We start from the raw sequence: 22,414 nt of genomic DNA, 5'->3' as shown, positions 1-22,414 counted from the left end.
TCAGTTTGGGAGGGAAGAACAGAATGTAATGAGGCATTGTGTTCATAATGAAGGATTTCCTGAATATGGAGCTGTTTCAGGCTCCCATGTTATCTTGGGAAATCTTGGTCTTCGTTTCTTTTTATGGCGGTGCATCAGAGAGCTTAGGCAGGATCCAAAGGAGACCTTGGGTGCTGGCACACATCGTACCTAGAACGTAGGCCCTTATCCACCGAGGCCAGACGAGTCGGGCCATTTCAGGCCAGCTCTGGGGTACCTGCTCAATTCCCCTTCCTCCCACCAAAAGAACACCCCTTAGGAGAACCATATGTAATGCTTTCTTCTGATGCCCTTGCCCTGCGTTCCCACTTGTCTCTTTATACAAGAGGCCTGTAATGCTACCAGCTTTGCCCATGGAGTACCACAAATTGGGGGCTGTCTCCAGCTTCTTTCAGATATTTCTGACAGCTCCTTCATTCATTCATTGGCCATTTCTTGAGCCTCCGGTATATGGCAGACCCTGGGTGAGGCTCTGGGGATTTGGAGATGGCGTGGTGTCCAAGGAGAGCTCCCTGCAGGCCTCCACAGTGGCTTTCAGGGGGAAACTGAGCACATTATAGTGCTGCTGCTCCGTGTTGGGGGTGGGGCAGCAAATGTGATGGAAGTACGCTGCATTATTCCTCCTGTTCCAGTTCCTTCCATGAAGAGCTCAAGCCAACATGGTCATTATTATTATTATTATTATTATTATTATTATTATTATTTGAAAGTTTATTTATTTTGACACAGAGAGAGCAGGGGAAGGGCAGAGAGGGAGGGAGAGAGAATCCCAAGCAGGCTCCGTGCTGACAGCATAGAACCCGATGCCGGGCTCAATCCCATGAATCGAGATCATGACCTGAGCTGAAATCAAGAGTCAGATGCTTAACCAACTGAGCCATCCTGGGGCCCCTCATTGTTATTATTTTTTTATTGTTGAAAAGCTTTTTACTTAGAGAAGTTGCAAAAACGTTCGGCAGAATCCATATAAGCTGCCCACATTCCCCAAATGTTGTTTACGTTTCACATTTTACCACACTTGTTCATTTTCTCTCTCTCCTCTCTGTACACACACATCCCCCCCCCACATATAGGTGTGTGCACATAGCTCTGTATATATTTTTATCTGAAAATTTGGAAGCAGGGTACACACATGATGCCCCTTTAACTCTACATATTTTATTTTGTATTTACCAAAACCAAAGACATCCTGTTATAACCAGAAGGACGAACAGTTAACATTCTGGCAAAACTCTGGATATTAACATCCATTTAACATTGTTACCCAGTCTAGAGATTTCACACGAGCTTTGCCAACCGTCTCTGCTCCGAGTCAGGACTACAGTTAGCTGGGTTTTTCCCATGCCCTCTTTGTATGCCGTGTCATACGACTTTCTTTTTAGTTTTTCCTTTCTCTTTCAACAACCAGCACTTTTTTTTTGCAGATTACAGGCTAGTTTGGTAGAACATCTTAATGTCATGAGTAGTTCAGGTTTAGCAAGAGAACTCGAGCAGTGCTGGGCTCTTCTCAGTGCACCAGATCGGGATGTGCATGATGGTCATTGGTTTCATTACTCATGACCTTAACTTTGGTTACTTGGTAGTGACACATGTGGTGTCTCTATTTTTATTTATTTTAGTTTAGTTTAGTTTATTTTGTTCTATTTTTTTAATCATTGTTTTAAGCCACTAATCTTTGGGGTAGCTTCTTTTTTTAATGTTTATTTTTGCGAGAGATAGAGAGAGAGACAGAGAGTGAGCGCGGGAGGAGCAGAGAGAGTAGGAAACATAGAATCCAAAGCAGGCTCCAGGCTCTGAGCTGTCAGCACAGCCCCGATGTGGGGCTCGAACTCACGTGAGATCATGACCTGAGCCAAAGTCGTATGCTTAACCGACTGACCCAGGCACCCCCAGTCTTTTCCACTTTAAAATGACTAGTTTCCCCTTTGTAATGAATACGTGTTTTGTGGGGCAATCCTTGAGACCATGTAAATGTGTGCTGGCTGACTTGATGTGTTTCACTCCCAACAGATCTCACGGGAAGTATAAACCTAGTGTCCGTGTGACTTCCTTTCTTCTTCTTTGCCGCTGGGTGTGTGTATGGCGGATGGTTGGCATGCCTGAGCGGAGGCACGTGTGTGATTTGGGTGACGGGGCCATGTGAAACGGCCTGGTGGAAACACTGGGGATGTGCCATGTTTGATCACCATTTTCTTCAAAAAGAGAACCCGAATCAGTGAATTGCAGGGAATATGCACACCAAACAGATCCTGGTTTTTTGCTTCCTGTCGTAAATTGCATTTTCTTTTTTTTTTTTTTTTTGCCTCTGTGTTTGTTTTTATTTAGAGGGCTCTTAAGAAGGAAACGCAATGGGGCGCCTGGGTGGCTCAGTCAGTTAAGCCTCCGACTTCGGCTCAGGTCAGATCTCACGTTCGTGGGTTCGAGCCTGCATCAGGCTCTGTGCTGACAGCCAGCTCAGAGCCTGGAGCCTGCTTCCGGTTCTGTGTCTCCTTCTCTCTCTGACCCTCCCTCTCTCATGCTCTGTCTCTCTCTGTATCAAAAATAAATAAAAACATTAAAAAAAATTAAAAAAAAAAAAGAAGGAAACGCAAAAGTGGCGATGGTATTAGAACGACCTTCTTGGGGCTAAGAAAATGCTGTGGTCAGCTGGGGTGCATGAGCCCAGGGGACAAGAGTAGCCTGGTGTCCATATGTTAACATTATGTCGCGATCAGCTTTCAGAGACTCACAGACTTCTAAGACTGCATCACGAGTAATGACAGTCTTGCAGAAAGTGTTGGTCCATTATTACAGCACTTGGATCAATGACTCTTATGATATTCTTAGCCATGTCTTTCTTTTTGACTGACCAGCTTTTCACCAAGAGACCTGAGCTACATTTCAGAAATGATGGTTGTGAGTTAACATTCTCAGAAGCCTCTCATTAATCTGTTTAGAAATCTTGGCCAGCCCTGTGGCATTTGGTCAGGGAGGCTGCATCTGTAGAGGGCTTCGGAAAGGGAGTTCCTTATGGCTTTGGTGTTGCCTGTGCAGACACGGGCGGGGGCGGAGGCGGGATTTTTTTTATTTCATTCTCTTCCTTCTTACCCAGAACAGAAAAACCAGAATGTTAAATTCCTATTACAGTAGGCATTTACAAATAAAAAAATTAAAAAAAAACAAAACAAAAAACCAACACCAAACTGCCATTAAGTTAGGTCCTGTGTCTTATCTGTGTTTGTAATATACAAGCACAACTTTTTGGCCATTAGATTTTATCTTGAAAGTTCTGGCCTTTCAGCGTCTTTATCTTTTCCAGTCCTTTTTCCAAGTTCAAGTCTGTTTACAGGTCAGTTTTTATCCAGATCTAGGATAGAATCACCTTCTTTTTTTTTTTTTTTAATTGTTTAATGTTTGTTTATTTTTGAGAGAGAGAGAGAGCGTGAGCGAGCATGTGCGGGGTAGGGGCAGAGAGAGAAGGAGACACGGAAGACACGGAATCCAAAGCAGGCTAGAGTCTCTGAGCTGTCAGCACAGAGCCTGACATGGAGTTCGAACCCACGAACTGTGAGATCATGACCTGAGCCGAAGTCAGATACAACTGCCTGAGCCCCCCAGGTGCCCTTAGAGTCTCCTGCTGTGGTGTAAGGGATTGACATCTCTCCTTTCTGGTTTCTTCCTAACGGTCAAGGTTGTCAAACTGCCCCATCCCCTGGATGTCTACGACTGAGTATCTCATTATAAAAGAAACTAGTTGAGTAATATTATTTACTGCAGAATCGTAGGACCTTTAGATTTAGACTTCTCTCTTTCGTGTCCAGTGCTGGCATACCTTCCAGCATACTCCTAAGAGGGAGTTTTTTAGACCCGTTAAGCAGGCCCAGTGACAGAGTTCAGTACTGGACACAGCAAACATTTCTATAATTGAAGAGATTTAACTTGTTGAGTTATAATCTGCTTGCCCGTACCTTCTACCCATATTTTCGCCTTCCAGACTTCCACATAACCGCTCTTTAAATAGCCAAGGCCCCTGCTTATTCTCTGGAAGCAGTAATTGTCCCTCTGTAAATGTGGGCCAGAATTAAGTGCGATCCTTTAGCTCACAGAGATATTGCCCATTCATTATGTTTATGCATAAGCCATTTCCTCTGAAGAGAATGTTCAGGCAGAGCGTTCAAGCATTGCACAACGACAAATAAAGGGGTCTGGGGAAAGGAAGGAGGAGAGACATGAGATGCTTGGATGTGGTTAGCAAGATCAGAGGGACATCAGACCTGGGAAAGAAGGCAGGCCCTTCCTGACCCAGGTCGGTACCTACTGTGCCCAGGATTTGCTTTTCCAATGACTAGAGTTTTTCCTCTTTTTGCCCAAGAGGAAAATCCATGTGATTGCATGATGGAGTACGCATACAGAAGTGTTCCTAAAGAGCCGTGCACATCTGTTTCTTCTCAGCCAGACTCCTGTCCCCATGAATTCCCTGTGTCACTTTGGAATGTCTTGTCCCCACTTCTGATCTATCTTTAATTGGTCCGTGGAGGCAAGCGGCACATCCGTTACCTCTTTTTCTTTGCTCTGAGACAAACTGGTTATAAATGGTTTCCATGCACGTGATCACGAGGAGACCCTTGGACATGAAGAAACCTTATTTAGTGAGAGACACATGCTCAGATGCATCTGAACTCAGTCTTACCTGCAGGGATCACAGCCACACCTTCTTCCTAACCAGACTCCACCTGGCCTGACGCAGCTGTGAACTTGGCGTCACCTGGGTTCAAGTGCTTCCCGTTGGGGCCACGCTCCATTTCCTCTCGCCCCACCTGCCCTCCTTCCAGCCGCTCCTGTGCACGGTTTTCCTGGGCAGGTTATTTCTGCTCTTTGCTTTCAAATGTGATCATAGCTTAATGGTTTGACTTTCTTTTTTGTGAAGTGCGCTTTCATAATTGCACATTCTTGGGGTGGCGTCCCGTCCAGCCATGTGCGATGATCCGGGGTATGATGAGGTGGGTAACGGTAGCGGTGTTCTCTCAGGCAGGTACCTGCTGCCTTGTGTTCTTAGCAGATGTCATAGCCTTGCGCATGGGTGTCTCAGCGTCTCACCAGGGAGTGACAGTCACCAAGTGTCCTGAGAATGAGTTCTTCTACAAGTAGCATGGGCGCACCTCCGACGACGACGCGTAGGGAGGACAAGGACATGGCAGTCAAGGGGCATGCTGGGGGCTCGCTTGTTCTAGACTGCCTACTTTGCCACCTTTCCAGCTGCGAAATGCAACTGTTAGAGGAAAGTCCTGTCTCATTTTTGCTAGCATTTCTGTGTCTTTGAAAACCTTTCTAGAACGCATAGACTCTTGGCCAAAGCCTTTCAGCCACGAGTTTGCAACCTTTGGTACATTCATGGTGGCAGGATGGCTGGAAGTATGGAGAGCACAGAAGGAGGCACGTACAGATGCCACTGTATTCTCTCCTGCCCCTTCATTACGGTCTCGTTTCCAGGTCTACCAGATGTCTGGATGGTCAGAAACCAGAAGGTCAGATTGTATGTTGCTGGGTTCTTTAGGAAGGTTTGGGTCATGACCCAAATCCCTTATAGGCGGGAGTGAATTTAAAAAAGATAAATAAAATCCTCAGCTACTTTGGAAAGGTTGCCAAATCTTTATTAGAGAGCACTTGGCAGTACTTCATTTTCAAAGGTTATAAACTCACATACCCACACAGGGAGCGCAGATAAGAAGAGTGAGTGAGATGGGCCAGATAGAAAATAACTGGGCAAATGCCAAAGTGGAGACCCCCTGCTGAGTGTGAGGGAGCCGCTGACGCCCTGTGGCACCCAGTTGTCGTGGGTCACGCTGGCTCGCTCCCGCCAGTTCCACAGAACCCTCGAGTGACGTTTCCCAATTTTACATGTTGGCCAGTAACTGGAAAGCTTACAGATACTTGCGCGGACCAATGAAAACACACCGAGAGGCATCCCGGTTTGTGACCCCTTGAGTGGCTGTGTTGGGAGAGAGGGAGGAAGGCACAAAAGATTCCAACACTTTCCGTTACTTTGGTGGGGTCTCACCCTCCCCTCAATGCCAGTGTTTCTTCCGCTGGGTCGTGCTCTGCTGAGCGGCTCAAATGTGATTTTTCTCAGTGTCTCGGGCTCCAAATTGAAACGTGAGTATCCTTTGGGCACTGATAAGAGGCTCAGGTCACTTCAGTTCTGAAGCGAAGGCTGCCAAGGACAGGATGGAGCACGCATGCCAACTTTGCTTGTGCCCGCTTTTCCACTGACACCTGTCCCTGCTCTGGGGGAGAAGCCTTGACAGGAAATGAAGGCTGGAGGAAGCAGGTCAAGTCAAAGAAAAGAACAAATGGCCAATAAAGTGATGACCATGTGAAAATAGGAGGAGAGATTTGGTGCGGAAGGGTAGGGTCCATATGGATTTTCCATAAGTCATTTCAGCCACTTGAAGGAAGGGTACAAAATGGTAAAAATCTTTATTATTTTCTGAGTTTAAGTAGTATTTGTTTACTTTTTAATGTTTATTTAGTTTTGAGAGAGACAGGCAGACTGCAAGCAGGGAAAGGGGCAAAGTGAGAGGAAGACACAGAATTGGAAGCAGGTTCCAGGCTCTGAGGTGTCAGCGCAGAGGCTGATGTAGGGCTTGAACCCATGAACTGTGAGATCATAACCTGAGCTGAAGTTGGTCACTTAACTGACTGAGCCACCCAGGTGCCCCAGTAGTATTTCTAAGGTGTCAGATTCTAAAAAAGTAGGTGCTCAATCTAGAAAAATGTAGGGTGATGACAACATTGTAACATTTCTAGATAGGTCTTTGTTCGGGTCACTTTATAACAGAACGCCATAATCTGGGTGTCTTACAAACAACTGAAATTTATTTCTTATAGTTCTGGAGGCTGTGAACTCCAAGATTAAGGGGCTGATGGATTTGGTGTCTGGTGAGAGCTCACTTCTTTGTTCATAGACAGCTGTCCTCCTATTGTGCCCTCACATGGCAAAGAGGGCAGGGAGATCTCTGGGATCTCCTTTATAAGGGCCCTAATGCCATTTATGTGGGTTCTACAATCATGACCTAATCATCTCCCCAAGGAGGTCCCATTTCCTAATACCATGACGTTGGATTATAGAGGTGTCAACGTATGAGTTTTGGGGGAACACAAACGTTTAGTCTATAACAGATCTTAAGAAGGGGAATTTTTGGAGCCACAGGGCAAGTTAGGATGAAATAAGTAAGCAAATCTAAGGGGTAAGTGAGAACAGCAAACAACAAAGAAAAGCAAAGCCAACGATGACCAGGAAACCCAAAGCCATTTTAATTGCCTGGCTTTGAAGAGTAATCCTACTGATCCATGTATTTATTCTAATTGAATGCAGGAGTAAATAAGGAATCTAATTAGAACATCGCCATTGAAAAGGCCTGATTTGTTAATAAGTGCCTGTGAATTTTGTTTCTGTACTCAGTTCTACCAAATGGAAATCAATTCTTGCAACATAAAAGGAGGCAACATGGTGCAACAGAGGGAACCCTTGAGTTTTAGCTTTGATCTCTGTAAGGCGATCTCTTAACTCCTTTGTCCAGATCGCCCCTACGTTTGAAGACTCATCATTGCTCGTGCTGGTATGTTGAGAAGTCTACAGGAGAACCCGGTATAAGGAACTGTATGTGTAGGAAAAGATGAAACGCACAGGTTAAAGCCTTGCAACAAAGTAGAAATAAAATGGTGTTAAAATCTAGACACACTGATAAGGAAAGTTCTTCAAAGTAGCACGTAATGTTAAAAAACCGGTACAAAGGGGTGCCTGGGTGGCACAGTCTGTTGTATCCGACGTCGGCTCAGGTCATGATCTCACGGTTCTTCTTGGGTTCGAACCCTGCATCGGGTTCTGTGCTGACAGCTCAGAGCCTGGAGCCTGTTTCAGATTCTGTGTCTCCCTCTCTCTCTGCCCCTCCCTTATTCGCACTCTGTTTCTCTTTGTCTCAAAAATAAATAAACATTAAAAAAAAAGCAGTATAAAAAGAACATAGATGTGTTCCCATTTTACGTTTTATGTTCAGACACAAAGAAAGGACCTTTGTGTATATGTATGTAGTTCCACGCAGGGTAGTTTTGGAAGGATACCCAGACACATAAAAATGACTGATCAGTTACCTTCCATACCATACGATTTCTTAAAAAACAATGATAGTGAAACAGCTTTTCTTGACATTGGCAATGCTTTGATGTTTTGAATCCTGTGGATACATCTCTGATCTCCTCAGACTCTGCCTTTCTCCTGACATTGTGGTCAATCATTTGTTTGCTCCTTCTTGGAAAATGGCTCTCAGTTGCTTGGGACCATGTCCTTTCAGTTTTTTCTTGCCTCTCATGCACCTTCTGTCTTTGTCGTCGATGATGGCCTTTCCACTGCACCTCTATGTTTTGGAGAGCCCAGCGCTCACCTTTATGCTGGTGTCTTTGCTTCAGATTTATATCTCCTTCTCTCATTTACCTGACATCTCCAATTAGATGTCCAGGAAGTATCTAAAACACAGTATGACACATATGATACTTTTAATTCCTATGTGTCACCATTGTCCTCAACCCTCTCTTTCCTAATAAATGGTGCCTTGATATATCCAGTTGCTCAAGCCAAAAATGGAGCAGTCTGTCAACCTGTGGACTTTTCTCTCCTGCCCTGCCACCTGTCTGGTTAATCCCATTGTCATCTTTGACCTGGACCCCAGCAACTGGATCTATGTTCATTATTGTTTTTCTTCACTGAGGGTATTTCTTAGGATGCACAAAGATCAAATATTTCAATGACTTTCCATGGACTTTGGAATAAAATCCAGTTTTTTCTTAATGGTCTTCAAAGGCTATCATGATCTGGCCTCTTCCTACGGCCCAGACCTAGTTTCTGAAATGCCTCCTTTTTACCTCTCACTGTTAGCCACTTGGCCTACCTCTCAAAACACTAAACTCATAGTCTTTTTCTCTTTGCCTGGAACATATTTCCTTTGGTCCGATATCTTCTCATCTTTCACATACCAAAGCAAGGATCACCTTCTTTCAAGGACCTTCCCCCGTCCTTCTTGCTAACGTAGACTCTTAATCTTATCTGCTCAGCTACTGACTCGCCTTAACATGTTATTTTTCTCTTTGTTGCCTATCTGAATCAAAAACCGTGTTTATTTATTTGGTTGTGGGGTTTTTCCAGCCAGGATATAATCTCAGTGGAGGCAGGAACCCCTTACATCTTGTTCATGGTGGCATTTTCTTGACTTGGCATAGTATCGGGTGCACGGAGGACCGTCCGTAGAAGAATGAATGAAAGGCTGGTATTTTGGCAGTAATTTTTCTGGAGAATAAATGATGGAGGCAATAATAAAGCTCTAATCTTCTGTAAGTTTCTCTTATTTGCCAGAACTTAAACCATTTCATGGTGGTATGTACGGTACTGATTTTGCTGCAGACATGGGAGCGACCAGTTGGAGAGGCACTGTGCTATCAGACAAAAGAGGCATTGGCTGACTGGTCTCAGCTTTTACGACGAGCTCACAGCTGCTATTAGCATGTCACCCCTCATTGGACTTATTTCACTTATAAAATCATGGAGCAGATGAGCTGTTTTCTAACGTTCGTTCCAATTCATTCATTACCGTCGTGAGCCAAGGTCCCTTGTGATTTTCCTGCCAGTCCTCAGTGCCCACCACATGTGCCCTTTCTCTGGTCTCTTTCTAGTGTCTTTCCAAACGTTCTCCTCCATTTCTCCATAATACTTAGAATATTTCTTTAGCATTTTTAGCTGTCCTCTAAGACACTGTTTTACCTGAAAGGGCTGATTGTGCAGTTAGACTTGAGAGTCACCTGGTCAGTCTTGAGGTTACCTGTGCAGCAATGCACATAGTAAACAGGGAACAAATAACATTGATTCTTTGTTGTCATAGACAATGTCTCTCATGGATAACAAGGGTATGAAAATGAGAATGGTACCTGTTACTGATGCTCATGAATTTCAGACGAGGGCTGTACCTCATAGCGAGACATCATGCTTAGTACAAGTTCTTTGAAGAATCAGATCGTTTCTCTGATTTTGGGGAAATGGGATACCTTTGAAATGACAATGACAAGGGAACAGAAGTTTTATAAGCCTGGCTGCAGAAATGAGAAGTATCTTGGGAGGGTGGTGGTGGGGATGTGGTTAGAAATGGGAAATTGAAGGGCCAAAATCAAAATCAGATGGCATCGAGGGTGGACGCCATTAATGAAAATTGTTGCTGGACATGGAGATTCTTTTTAAGCTGTTGGCAAAGCTAAGCAAGCATTTGCATATATTAGTTGCTGGCCCCAAGCTGCCATTCCCACCCTCCCCTCCCCCAAAAGCATAAAAGACCAGCGGACCAAGCAGATGAGTAATAGGACCGTGTTCTTAGGACACATGTGCTCAGCTCAAGGGCAGCTTTTGTTTTCAATAGAATGTTTCAGTAATGCGTCTTAAGATACAGACATGCTTTTTGAACTTAGCCTTTGAACTAGTGGGAACCCCCTTTTCTTCTTTTTTTTCTTTTTTAACATTTTTAAAAAGCTTGTTTATTTTGAGAGAGACAGTGAATGCCAGCAGGGGAGGGGCAGAGAGAGAAAGAGAGAGAGGGAGAGAGAATCCCAAGCAGGTTCCGCACTGTCACCAGGGAGCCTGATACAGGACTCAAACTCACAAACTGTGAGATCATAACCTGAACCAACATCAAAAGTCTGGCACTTAACTGACTGAGCCCCCCAAGGGCCCCAGGAAACCCCTTTTCAACCTATCTATGCACAAAGAGAAAATGACAAAGTTGGAGATTTCTTGAAGGACTGGGAGTAAAAAGCGATCATTCCTTAAAGCAGGGAAAACTGAAGTCTTCTAGGACGATGTAGCGTCAGACAGAAGTTAGATTTCACGTGGAAAATTTCAGGAGTTCACTACCTAGGAGGTGCTGGGCTGGCCATCAGAGATAAAAAAGCACATGCAGTCATTGCTCTCAGGGAGGTTACTGTCTAGTAAGCCTGGAGTCCAGGCCTGAAGCCAAAGGCCTAGTGTCCAGCTTCAGTCTATACCCTTATGCTGGCAGCATGTAAAGCTGAGACTGTTTGTTTATTTTGTGCGTACGTGCCTGTGGGAGAGAGAGGGAGAGGGAGGGAGCATGAGCAGCAGAAAGGTAGAGCGAGAGAGGGACAGAGAGAGAGAAACCCAGGCAGACTCCATGCAGTCAGCCCAGAGCCCAACTTGGGGCTTGAACTCACGAACAGTGAGATCATGACTTGAGTGAAAACCAGGACTTGGATGTTTAATGTACTGAGCCACCCAGGTGCCCCTGAAGCTGAGACTTTTGAGGCATCATTTAATGTATTTTAAAAGCTTTTCACTAGCAGTGCTATTGCGGGGTCATCGGGGAGTTCTATGGATAGTTTTTTTGAGGAGCCTCCACACTGTTTTCCAGAGCGGCTGCACCAGTTTACATTCCCAACAACAGTGTAAGAGGGTGTCTGTTTCTCCACATCCTCGCCAGCATCTATATTCTCTTGATTTGTTCATTTTAGCAACTCTGACCGGTGTGAGGTGGTATATCAGTGTGGTTTTGATTTGTATTTCCCTGATGCTGAGTGACGCTGAGCATCGTTTCATGTGCCTGTTGGCTATCTGGATGTCAAGAAGATGTGGTATATATATACAATGGAGTACTATATGGCAATGAGGAAGAATGAAATCTGGCCATTTGTAGCAAAGTGGATGGACTTCGAGGGTGTCATGCTAAGCGACATAAGCCAGGCAGAGAAGGATAGACACCATATGTTTGCATTCATAGGTCTAACAGGAGAAACCTGTCAGGGGACCATGGGGAGAGGAAGGGGGAAAGAGAGCGGGGGAGAGTGAGGGACACAGATCAAGGGAGACTACTGAATAATGAAAACGAACCATGGACTGAAGGAGGAGGGGGAGGGAGGGAAGGGGTGATGGTCATGGTGGGGGGCACTTGTGGGGAGAAGCACTGGTGTTATATGGAAACCTATTTGACAATAAACTATTAAAAAAATAAATAAATAAAAGCTTTTCACTAACTCATATCAAGTTTATATTTATACCTAGGGCTGTCAGATAAAATAACAAATTTTAATATGAGCACGACTCAAATATTGCACAGGCTACACTTACACTAAAATACATTGTTGTCTCCCTAAAATGCAAATTTAACTGAGTATCTTGTGTTGTTATTTAGTAAGTCTGGCAACCCTAGTTTATACCTAAATCATTCTGAGATTGCAATTAGGGAAAAAGACACACTGAATCTGAGATATTAGTACATAATGAGGAACAGCTAAGGTCCGTAAAGACTGAAACCCCAGCACTGGCTTTCCCTGCTATGTGGAAGCAGAGTGCTTCTGGGAAGAAAATGGCACAAAGAACCAGCGACCACTAATTTCTATGGAAATAAACATTTGCGTGTTTCCAGACCCCAATAAGAAGCTCCTTAGGCTTTTCCAATACCTTAGGAAATGTCTTGCTAAATGGATGCACAGAATAAATCAAGTTCAAGCACAGATGCTCCCAGACACAGTGCAAAACCACGGTCTGGCCAGCGCGATGCAGAGCTGCTGAGTGCGGTTCTCCAGGACGGAGGCTTGGGCGTATGCTGCCTTTGTGACAGCTCGCTGCAAAGTCACCGCCGAGCTCGAGTTTTGCTTTTTTTTTTTGTAAAAGCCAAAAGACGCTTTGGATTTCTTCCAGTTAGCAAAAACAGGTACTACTCACTTAGGTCTTTTGCAAGAGCGAAGTGGTGTAGTGCAAACTTTTGCAAAGCAGGGGAGACTTGCTTTGACAGTAGTATTTCCAGGCATTTAGACGGGTTTCCCAGCTTATCCTAGTATAGGTGATCCAGCCCTGAAGTTCGTCCCTTCCCAGCCTCAGCCTGATGATGGTGGCTTCTTTGTTGTTTGGTAGAAAGACGAAAACCCTTTCAGCCCCTTGTGAAATCATCTTACTATTCTTGATTCCAAGAGATAGAGCCAATTTTCTTTGAGACTGAGCTCTATATAACTGACCCATAAACCTCTATGAGGGAGAGAGAGACAGAGAGAAGGAAGGGGTAGAGGGTCACTACAGCTAACCTGGGAGCTGCCACAAGGGATTTTTAAATGAAAATATCAGCCTTCTGATTGGCTGTAGGCAAAGCAATACAGCTTGTAGATTTCTAGATTTTGGAAGTTTCAAAGCGGTGCAGTTGTAGCCGGGCCCCCACACAGGGGAAAGTTCCAACTTCAGAGCCATAAGTTCTAACCAGCATTTGGGACTAACTGATAGGGACAGGATCAGAAGTCCAGCCTGGCACGGAGTCTGAGAGTGCTGAACTACCCCAAGAGGGCAAAGGCTCCCAGTGCAGGCCTAAATGAAGATAACAAGATGAATCACCAGTAAATGAGTTGGCCTTTTTCAGTTTCATGACTCTGTAGCCCAGACCTTGGGAAGCACTGAGATTACATCTTCAGGAAAAAAATTCTAGACAGCTTTTTCCCTCTGCACCAGCTCCTGCGTTGTGAGTTCGTTCGGTGGCAGGGACTTAGGATTCCGTAAGGGTCGGTTTTCTCCTATTATCAGTGGACAGGTAGAACCCATGCTCAACCTTGCGTGTCTAATTCAAGTTTGTCGTTGAACAAACCTTGTGAGGTAACAGACACAGCTGTGCATCTGTGGCATAATTTACAGGCTTTGAATCTGAAAAATATGTCCTCTGACGGGAAAAGGACAGTCTTAGGAAAAAAACGATAGCTCACATCTTTTCAAGAGTTAATGGAATATGGAGGTATTAAACCCTTAAAAATACTCACCATATTTTATACGTATTTTTGTTCTTTCGAATTGATTTTTGTCCTGTTCTGTTACAACAGTTCTCAAGCATACAACATTACAGAATTCCAAGTGAAAACACCACTCAGTATCTGGATTCTACCACTAACATTTACATACTTCCTTCGTCACATAGCTCTCCACCTGTCTGCCTTTATCCATCCATTGATCCATCTATGTTTTTGATGCATTTGAAAGCGCATCACAGATGTCTGCATAGTCCTCCTAAATATTTCAGGTGGGCATGTCATTAATCTATTTATCTTTAGGTTTTTGAAATACACAGTTTGTAGACAGGGAAACTCACAGGGTTAAACCAATGCATACTGGTGTGTAACCTGGACCCCTTGCAAGGTCCGGATTATTCCCATTACCCCACAGGCTTCCCTCAAGCCCGTTTCCATTTGGTTGTCTTTCCCCAGAGGCACCCACTATTGATTTATTTTCCCCAGCCATAAATTCGTTTTGAAGGACTTTTTTTTTTTTTTTTAAATAAAGTAAGGTATACTTTACCAAGAGTAAAATTTGTTTTTCATAGTGGGCAGTTCTGTGAGATTTTGTCCATGTATACAGTTGTACCAGTCAAGATCTAGAACACCAGAAATTCACCACCACGGAAAATTCTCTTGGTTTCCTTTAGAGTCACCCCCAGCCCCTAGCTCTGACAACCACTGACCTGATTTTGCATTTTCTAGAATGTTCTATGAGAGGCATAATGTCATACGTCGCCTTTTGTGTCTGGATCCTTTTCCTTTAGTAAAATGCATTTGAGAACTGTGGTTGTGTCAGTGGTTTGTTCCATTTTATTGCCGAGTAGTATTCTGTCGTATGGGGGTAACACAGTTTATCCATTTGCCAGTCGAGGGACATTTGGGTTATACGAGGTTTCGGCAATGATGGGGAAAACTATGATCCACTGAATGGAACATGTCTTTAAGTATGCAGTGAGGTAGATTTGCACCCAGGTTTTGGGACTCGTCAGCTCTCCATCCACTACCTGACCCAAGACAAGTGCAGTCAAGGGCTTGCTAGAAGTATGCAGTGTGTAACGTGGGAAATCCAGTGATCTCACTCCCGTGCGGTTTGCAGTTCGTGAATTCAGCTGGTCGGTACGCAGTACCTCACACTTCACATTTTGACTTTGGGAACCTGCAAAAGACATCATTAACTCTTGGAATTTCCCAGTTTAAAATGTCTGTCTCATGGGTGATTTTCTTTTTTTTCACAAGAGGGTTTGGAGTGTTTTACGTTGCTGGGCAGGATAGATATTTGGATTTTCCAGTTTCGTCTCAGGAACAAGCATGTATCATGCGCCCTTCTGTTCTGAGAACCGAAGGTAGAGTTGACGGTGAGGAAGCATGAAAAGCGAGGTTGGGGAACAGGGATGCGGGTGATGGGAGGCCTCCAAGAAGCATTACCAACTGTCAATAAATATTTCATCGGGTTGCTATGCGGCAGTGGTTACACCAGGTTGCTTAACAGTAAGTCAGGTTGATGCAGGGTTTAGTTAGCGGAGAGGGTGATGAGAGAATGAATTTCACCATAGGATTGTGCTTTTGTTTTGGCCAGAAACGCGGTGCCAAAAGTGAGGAGCCGCTGCCAGGTGCCTACTGGGATGAGGCCTGCTTGTCTCTTCTTGCTTCTTGCATTTTCTGTGAAAGCAGAAACGTTTGGGTTGTTTTATTTACATGTGTGTGTGAGCACGCGTGCGTGCTCACACACACATTTATAATAGAGTTGGAGACAGCAAAAAAGAAAAGTATTTGCTTTATTCATGTACTCACTTGATTACCCAACAGAAATGTATTAAGAATCTATCAAATCCCCACACTTTGGAAACTGGACATCAGAATAATCAGACCTTAATTAAAGAAAAAAGATGTGGTGTCATCACTATGATAAGAGTGAAGGGTAGAGATGGAGTTTTGCTTGGGATCGTCAGGAAAGCCCTGTGGGATGGTAAGCTTCCCACCACCTCCCCTTTAAGCCAGGAGTTGAGGAGGAGACGGGTGTTACAGAAAACTTTGTATTCAGTGCTGGAAGGTAGTAAGCCGGCAAACTTCAGGTAGTAATAGAATGACATGATAGACCATCTGAATGGGTTAGTCATTGGCAATTGTGTGGCTGACCAGTACATGGAAGCATGGAACACCAAGTGATTTTGCAACATACCCGGTATTTTGTTTCTAGAAACAGATCTGTTTTTTTTTCCCCCTCCCATGTAAGAGTTTGCGGGCAGGTTCTGAGAGCATCAGGGGGGAAGCAATCCTCTTTATACGTGCATCTTTGTTCAGATTAGGTTCATCAGTCACTCTAGCACTCAACTACCATCAAGAATCTGCCATTGTGTTTGTAAACCTTGATGCTGCTTATGAATTTATAAGCACACGCGTTGGTTAACAAGCATCCTGAGAGGGAGGGAGAGCGCATCCTTGAATGCCTCCCTCCCCCACGTCTGGCGTTCAGGGGAGCCGCTGAAACACCCGGGAAAAACACTCTGGTACTTTATCCTTATTAGAACGATAGCTTTGTTACAAAGTGATTGAGTTACACTGCCTTGGCTTCTTTCATGATCAAATTTAGTCATAATTGCAGCTGTTACAATGGCAATTTGTTACACTTAAAATGCTTGGCTCTCCCGAACGTCACTATTAACGAGAGTTAAGTGGGAGTTTGGCTGCACGGATCAAGAGGATTTAGTGCTCAGGAAAACCCAAGGGGAATGCACGCATACCCTTTGGAAGCGTGCAACAGCCAAATCGTGGGGACTGTGGCCCCAAGAGCTGCCCTACTGTTATGTTCTAGGGTTTTCTCGACAGGAGACCAGTTCTGCATGGCACTTTGGAGAAAAACGAAGACTTACTTAGTCCTTTACACAGTAGTGGGTGCCTACACATCTTTGAAATGATATCTATTTGCACATTCTGTCAGGATTATGAAATTTCCTTCCTTTCTCCTTTCCTCCCTCCGTTTCTCTCTCCTTCTCTCCTCCCTTCCTTTCTTTTATTTACGTTTATTTATTTATTTTGAGTGGGGAAGGGGCAGAGAGAGAGGAAGAGAGAGAGAATCTCAAGCAGACTCTACACTGTCAGCAGAGAACCTGACATGGGGCTCAAACTTACGAACCATGAGATCATAACCTGAGCTGAAGTCAAGAGTTAGACGCTCTACCAGCTGAGCCACCCAGGTGTCCCTCCCCTCCCTCCCTCCCTCCCTTCCATCCTCCCTCCTTCTCTCCTCCTTTCCTTTCTTCTCTCCATCTTCCCTTCCTTCCTTTTCTCTACAGACATCTTCCTTCCAAATATTTTAAGTTCTATATTAAATATTGACTGTATCCTAAAGCCAATTCACAATAAATCACTGGGGGACACCTGGGTGGCTCAGTTGGTTAAGCATCTGACTTCAGCTCAGGTCATAATCTCATGGTTTGTGGGTTCAAGCCCCGCAGCAGGCTCTGTGCTGAACGTTTGCTCAGAGCCTGGAGCCTGCTTCAGATTCTGTGTCTCCTCCTCTCTCTGCCCTTCCTCTGCTCACACTCTGTGTCACTCTGTCTCTCAAAAATAAATACATGTTAAAAAAAATAAAAGACCCAAAATACATCATTGGAAGGAAACACTAGTATTTATCAAGTCCCTATTATATGCTGAGCCCTGTGTTATGCGATTCCTGAGCATTGTCCTTGGATGACCTTGACAAACATTTGAGTAAGGGGCACTTATTTCCTGGGCAGACTCAGAGGGCCCCCCCCACCAAGGCCTCTGCTCGGTTTCTCCGCCCCATGCTTTCTCCTGGATGTGCCTTTCTTTTTGCAGATAAAAAGTAGGTGGGTAAAAAAGTAGCAATTAAGAAACAGTGACATTATTTAGACTGGAACTGTCAGGCATGGCTGAAAAGTCAGCTTCCCTTCCCTCTGTCTTGAAAGCTCCCTCCTCAACACACAAACTTTAAAGTCATTTTTAATGCTTTAATTTTAAACAGTTTAAAAGCCTTAAACTTTAGTTCTGAACTGTAGCTTCCAGTTAATTCAACTATAACATTTCATTGCAGCTGGGATACCACCGTGCCTACTAAAAATCAGAATAAAAATCCATGATAAATACTTTTTTCATACTGATTATGTGTCAGGCCCTGTTATAAGTGGTTTATGTATACTAACTTTATGTATATTTTCTCAGCTTTTGTTTCATAATTGCCCCGCTAAGGGGGAACTTTTAATTTAGTTTAAATGAACTGAATTAAGTTGAATTTGAATTACATTTAATTTCTCCATGATGAGAAAAACTAAATACTAATGAATAAGTTTTTGTCAGGCAAGGGTGAGCTTCAGGGGACCACAGACCGTTATGAGGTCTCAGATTTTTTCCACCATCCGAGAGGACACCCCTCTTGTTGAGAATGCACGCACTAACTCAAATCGTTGGGTGCTCTGACAGCCTGGAGAGCTGGGTGCCCTTATAGTCTACCCATATTACAGATGAGAAAACAAAGACCTGGAGAGCTTGAGTAACTTACTCGAGGCATAGTTATTAAGTAGCTAAAGCTTTGTCTATTCCTCCTCCTCCTCCTCCTTCTTCTTCTTCTTCTTTTTTTTTTAACATTTATTCATTTTTGAGAGACAGAGAGAGACGAGCAGAGAGAGAGGCAGACCCAGAATCCAAAGCAGGTTCCAGGCTCTGAGCTGTCAGTACAGAGCCGAACACAGGGCTTGAACCCATGGACCATGTGATCATGACCTGAACCAAAGTCAGACGCTTAACCAACTGAGCCACCCAGGCGCCCCCAGTGCCTTTCTTAAGCACTACACTGTGCTGCCTCTAACTCTTCAGTCATTCATACCAACGACTACCAATATCTGCACATCCATTTTGGACAGATATCTCCCCTTATCCACTGGCACTGTGTTCTAGAACTCCCAGTGGCTGCCTGAGACTGAGGAGTGTGTCAAACCCTATATTTCCTGTTTCTTCCTACACATACATACCCTCGATAAAGTTTCGTATATAAATTAGGCACAGGAAGAGATCAACGACAACTAACAATAAAATAGAAGAGTTGTAATGATAGATCACAATAAATGTTGTACGGATGTGGTCCCGTCTCTCTCAGAACACCTTCTTGTATACTCCCCCTTCTTGTGATGATCGAGATGATCAGATGTCTACGTGGTAAGAGGGAGGAGGGGAGGAAGGTGGGCGCTGTGACGTAGCGTCAGGCTACTGCTGACTTTCTGACCATGTGTCAGAAGGAGGGTCGTCTGATTCTGGAGTGCAGCTGACCGCAGGTAACTGGAACCTGGGAAAGCAAACTCGTGGATAAGGAGGGAGGACAATGGAGTTTACAACATAGTAATAATCGATCACAGTATGATCAAGAATGTCTGAGCATGCTCCTCCTGGTCAGCATGCAGTGCTGGCCTTGGCATGCTTTGTGATTCTCAGCATGAGCCCTTTCCTTTTCCCTGGGGTCGGCCCTTTGCATAAGTTCCTCACTGTCTTATCTACTTTAATCCTCCCGGTAACCAGTGACCCTCATTTTACAGAGAAGTCAGGTAGGAGCCGTGGGCTTAGGGAAGCTGCCGGCAGCCATGGTCCGGAAACCAGTGACCGAGGCAAGTGTTCCAGACCACCTTCCGGGTACGTCCCAGAGCCCATGTATCTCTCTGGTCACTTCCCGGATAATCTTCCGGTGCAGCCCAAACTCTGGGTTGCCTTTCAACATCTCATCATACGTCCGAAAATATGTAAATATTCTTCAAACGGTTCTTTGAAGTAACTCTAGATCCATGGACGTAACAGAGTGACATAGTCTTCCCTTCTGTGAAACCCAAGAGATCTATAGAAAGAGCTGTGCATAATTTAAGGCACAAATTGCATAAAAATATTGGGAGGGGTGCCTAGGTGGTCAGTTGGTTAAGATTCTGACTTCAGCTCAGGTCATGGTCTCATGGTTTGTGAGTTCAAGCCCTGCGTCGGGCTCTGTGCTGACAGCTGAGAGCCTGGAGCCTGTTTTGGATTGCATGTCTCCCCTTGTCTCTGCCCCTCCTTTGCTTTTACTCTGTCTCTCTCTGTCTTTCAAAAATAAATAATAATGGGGCATCTGGGTGGCTCAGTCGATTGGGCGTTCAACTTTGGCTCAGGTCATGATCTCACTGTTTGTGGGTTCAAGCCCCACATCGGGCTCTGTGCTGACGGGTCAGAGCCTGGAGCCTCTGTCAGACTGTGTCTCCTCTCTCTGCCCACTCCCAGCTCATGCTTTGTCTCTCTCTCTGTCTCAAAAATATATAAACATTAAAAAATAATTTAAAAAAGTAAATACTGGGAACCTGGTTGGAAGGCACTGCTGTCTGGAGTTCAATTAGAAAGGAAAACAATACCTTGCAGCTTGGGCTGGATTACAAATATTGATGCATTTTTTTTTTCCTTGGTGGCCCACCTCTCATTGGTCTTCCCGCCCTCCTGTATCTTACATCTTTTTGTTCTCGCCATGCTCACATGCTCTTCCTCGGTGATTCTCAGACTGACTCTCAAAGCCCTAATTCCCAAGAAGCTGTAACAGGCCAGTCATAGCTTAAGTATTACTTCTCCCTGGAGGGTTTGCCATTTGGCAGAAATCGAAGCTTAGGGGATAAAATCTCAGGGGTGACAGACTCAGGGTGGGGAGATTTCTAGGAGGACCTCACCAGCCACTGGCTTCCTCCCCGATGGCTGCTGTCCACAGGCTCGCCCTAGGCCTATTGCTCAGGTTGTAAGTCACGCTGAGTATTGGTTCCATGGAGTTTCTTTATATGCCCTCCTTTGCCGAGATGTGAGCCCCCGTGCTGAGTGAGGTCCACCTTCCTTTTCTGGTGATTGTGTCTTGTTTGAAATCGAATCAGAGCAGCCCTGGCAGGAGGGTGTGGGCCGAGCGATCAGTGACACCACACGGCTCCTCTGGGGGACTTTGTTGGTGGTCTCATGTGCCTTAGTTTCTCCATCTGTTTTAGTGGAAACTATTGTAACATTCTGGGAGATCACAGAACGGAATGTGCTGTGTAAACACCAGGCAGTGTTGTTACAATAAATAGCAAATTGGTGACTCGAGCTGAAACTTCCTACTGTCGATGACTTGTGGATGCACTGAAGAATCCAAAATTATCATGGGGGGCAGGGAGGGGGGGGGAGACCCTTGTATCATCCTACAAAAATAGAGTGTTAGGATTTGGGCTCCCGTCCCCTGAGAAAGAGTCCCGTATCTCCGAGTGGAAGGCTGAAATGGTGGCTCCAGAAGATTCTAGATTCCTACTAATCAGCTGGTTCTAACTGTCTGGCTTTTTGGTTTTTTCGTTCTAACTTTTGTACATCTCATTTTTTTTGCATTTAAAGTACTATATTGAAATACACTGTAGTATTATGCTAACATTTTCTGTTAGGCAAGGAGAGAGGAGACTCTCTCTGTTTCAATAGTCCGGCTTCCTGTGAGAAACAGTCCTACACACAGAGTAACAGTTATTTGCTGGTAGTTGTATGGCCTGACGGTCTCTCTCAGGTGATTTTGTTCTGAGAGATTCTGCTTAGCATCCTTCCAAGGATCTAGAAACAGGCTGACATCCTCCTGTCCTACCTGAGAGAGTTTAACACAGGAAAGAACTGTGGCTCGTGCCCGGAATCTCTGACCTTAGATTTGTCTTGTGTCACATACATGCATTTATTAGGACTAATAATATCTACCCTAACTAGGTTGTTGTGAACGTCTCTTTTTTTTTTTTTTAATTTATTCATTTATTTTGAGAGAGAGAGTGTGTGAGCACATGAGCAGGGGAGGGTCAGAGAGAGAAGGAAAGAGAGAGAATCCCACGCAGGCTCGGTGTTCTGTGCCAAGCCTAATGTGGGGCTTGATCTCACAACCGCTGGGATCATGGCCTGAGCAGAAATCGGGAGTCAGATGTGTAACCGATTGAGCCATCCGGGTGCCCCGAAGGTTACTGTGCAGTTCGAATGAGACTTAAAACTGCCGTGTAAATTCAACAAGACTGTGAAAAGCAGCACATTATCAGGGGTAAGTCTATGGTCTAACTTGGGGTAAACCCACTTTGCTTCCTGTGCCGCCACAACACCTCCTGAAACAGGCCTACAAAAGACAATCTTTGACCCAGTCCAGCCTTGGCTGTGCTCAGGACTCCCCCTCCCCTCCCCCTCGCCCCTGCCCCAGTTGGAAAATGGGGGTCAGGAATGGAGATGATCCCAGTGGATGAGGACATGTTCCTCTGTACACTTAGCAGCGGCTTGTCCCGCCTCCCTGTAAACAACAGCAGGAAGAAATTCTGCTTTCTAAGTGCCCGTGTGCATCTATGAATCGTGCAGCTGGGAGATGGCTTGGTTCTAGGAAAGTCATGAACTTCAGACGCCACAAACGTGTGGCCACCAACCTAAGTGAGATTCACAAGCTTGAATCTGTGCCTCAGTGTAGGCTGTCTCACAGGGCTGTTTTCTGGATGATTGAGATAATGTCCATGGAATGTTCTTTCCATGGAAGACTGGACCCTTGATTTGGAGA

The 22,414-nt window shown here is 44.8% G+C and overlaps 1 protein-coding gene across 3 annotated transcripts in view; it reads left to right on the top strand.

Moving 5' to 3' along the window:
• Positions 1-22,414, top strand: part of PCSK5 (proprotein convertase subtilisin/kexin type 5) — a 461,176-nt gene that overhangs the window by 44,741 nt on the left and 394,021 nt on the right. The gene's annotated exons all lie outside the window — the stretch shown is intronic.

This window comes from Suricata suricatta, chromosome 13, assembly GCF_006229205.1.
Source record: "Suricata suricatta isolate VVHF042 chromosome 13, meerkat_22Aug2017_6uvM2_HiC, whole genome shotgun sequence".
Taxonomy (NCBI): domain Eukaryota; kingdom Metazoa; phylum Chordata; class Mammalia; order Carnivora; family Herpestidae; genus Suricata; species Suricata suricatta.
Note: the sequence above shows the minus strand (reverse complement) of the source record. Positions and strands in the feature narration are given on the sequence as shown.